The following is a 2,606-nucleotide window of genomic DNA, read 5'->3' as shown; positions in this document are numbered from 1 at the left end:
ACTCTTATGAGATTCTATATTGGAAAGGAGAAATTGAGCAAGGAAAAATACAGAATGCATAGTTCAAGGAAAATCCAGGAAGTGAAAAGTAACTAAATCCTGTGTTCAAATAGATAAACAATTAAAGAACAGCCTGATGTTATGGAATAAAGGGTCTTTAAGGCAAGAGCCTATCCATATAAACTTCCAACTTATGAAAAGGAATTAAAGAAAAGCTGGGTAGGTTGTTGCATGACTTTGATTCGAGTACTCTGGTGGCAGAGGCAGGCTGAGCTCTAAATCAGAGGCCAGCCTGATCTACAGATCAAGTTTTAGGGCAGAAAAGCTTAGGCAGTGAAGAAAACCATAAAGATCAGAGATGTAATTGAATTAGGGGGGCATGTTCCAAATGCAACAAGCAGCAGAACTTGGCAAATTTAGCCTTGTGGTTCTTGCTTTAGAGTCTAGGATAGAAGAAAGTGTTTACAGAATCTCCCTCTGTGACTAGGCAAAGCTGCTGTAGCCAGGCAAATGTCAGGAGTGTCATGAAGATCACTGTATGAAGTTGTGAAGGTGCAGCCTAGATTGCCATGAAGATCTCAAAATGTTGTGCATGCCAGAGTCATTGGATGCCTGCCCAGATCAACTAATAGGGAAGGAAACCAGTCCAAGAGAAAGAACTGTGTTGTAACTAGCAAAGCCAAAAGGAATTGGAGATCTGCAGAGTGTTTTGTCATCAGACATGGAGAAGCAAAGTCTAGAGTTTGCACAGCTACTGTTCAGTCTTGCTTTGGTCCAGAATTTCCTCACTATGCACCCTTTCCTACCATTTGGAATGGTAATGTGTATCTTGTGAAATTGTATGGTGGAAGTATATTATTTTCTTTGTCATTTTGATTTTATTATAAGGGATTGCAGTTAAGAGACTGCATGAGTCTCACAGGATACTTTTGGATTTTTAAACAAATTTGGAATTGGAATATGAGACTATGGGGTCCTTTGAAGTTGGACTAAATGCATTTTACATTACGATATGGCTAAAAGCCAAAGGTGGCCAGAGAGTGGAATACAGTGATTTGAGTGAAAATGTCCCCCTAGGCCCATAAAGAATGGCATTATTAGGAGGCATGGCCTTATTGGAGTAAGTGTGGTATTGTTAGAGGAGGGGTCTCACTTGGAGACAGGATTTGAGGTTTGAGATTATCAAGCCATGCCCAGTGTGGCGGTCTTTTCCTTTTGCCTGTGGATCCAGACATAACACTCTAAGCTACCTTTTTAGCATGTCTGACTACACACCATCTTCCTGTCATGATGATAATGTACTACACCTCTGAACTGCATATTAAACGTTTTCCTTTATAAGAGTTTCTTGGTCATGGTGTCCCTTCACAGCAACAGAGTCCCTAACGAATACAACCACATTGTTAATATTTTCTGTCTCCAATGGAGCGGGACACAAAATAGACATGAAAGACATTCCAATATATATTCCTTTGTATACATATGGGTAAACATCATTACTATTATTATTATTATTATTTTATTTTTTAGATGGCAGATGGTCTTTTATTGAAACATTTTCTCTTGTTGCTTCTCAGCAAGCTGGGCAAGCCACTGCACCACTGTTGCTGTCATCAATGATGTCGTGAGTGTGGCAGCCATACACATTGCAGCCCACAGACTGTGCAGTTTCCTAGGATCTCTTTAATAGTTCCAGAAAGTTCTCTGGCTAAAGACGTGTGTCACATCTGCCAGGCAATGTTAATAATCTCGTCAAAAGAGACATTTCCACTGTGTTTAATGTTTTTCTGCTTCTTCCTGTCTCTTGGTGGCTCCTTGAGGGCTTTCATGATCTAGGTAGAGGCAGAGGGCACCTCCTCCATCTGGGACTGACTGTTCTGGATGATCAATTTCATTATACTCTTCATGCCTTTCCAATCACTGGTTGCTTTGGCCTTGTCATCACCAACTTTTATTGGAGACAGACCCAGGAGTCCTATTTTGGGTGCCAAAGCAAATGTGACACCTACCTCAAAACCTGTATACCTCAGGTATACAACTTTGGTCTCTTTAGGATCAAACTTGGGTAACATGGTGGAGGCGGCCGGTGTCAGATAAACTCGAATTTGGGATGACCAAAGAAAGTTGCACCATTGCCTCCTCTGAGCCTAAAAGCAGATGGGTAATCATTATTAAAATTTCCCCTAGATATTGTCTTTTCTCATCGACATCCACCAGCTGTAAGAAATCCTATACCTCGCCGGGCGGTGGTGGCGCACGCCTTTAATCCCAGCACTTGGGAGGCAGAGGCAGGCGGATCTCTGTGAGTTCGAGACCAGCCTGGTCTACAAGAGCTAGTTCCAGGACAGGCTCCAAAACCACAGAGAAACCCTGTCTCGAAAAACCAAAAAAAAAAAAAAAAAAAGAAATCCTATACCTCATATTTTCTGCATATGGGCCTGGTCTAACTAGAAACTAAAAGATGGAAAATATTAGAATGTGCAACAACCAGCAGAGTAGAAAGCCTTCATAAAGTACTCATAGAAAGCTAGACACAATAGCTTCTTCCTAGGAGACATCTAAGTGGCTGATGAAGGTTTCTGTGTTTCCTAGGTAATTCTCAATTT

General features: G+C 41.3%; 1 pseudogene; it reads right to left on the bottom strand.

Moving 5' to 3' along the window:
- Positions 1-1,573: 1,573 nt before the first annotated feature.
- On the bottom strand, positions 1,574-2,141 carry LOC130874193 (60S ribosomal protein L12-like; annotated as a pseudogene).
- Between the last annotated feature and the right edge of the window lie 465 nt (positions 2,142-2,606).

This window comes from Chionomys nivalis, chromosome 5 (assembly GCF_950005125.1).
Source record: "Chionomys nivalis chromosome 5, mChiNiv1.1, whole genome shotgun sequence".
NCBI lineage: Eukaryota > Metazoa > Chordata > Mammalia > Rodentia > Cricetidae > Chionomys > Chionomys nivalis.
This window is presented reverse-complemented; position numbering and strand designations above follow the sequence as displayed.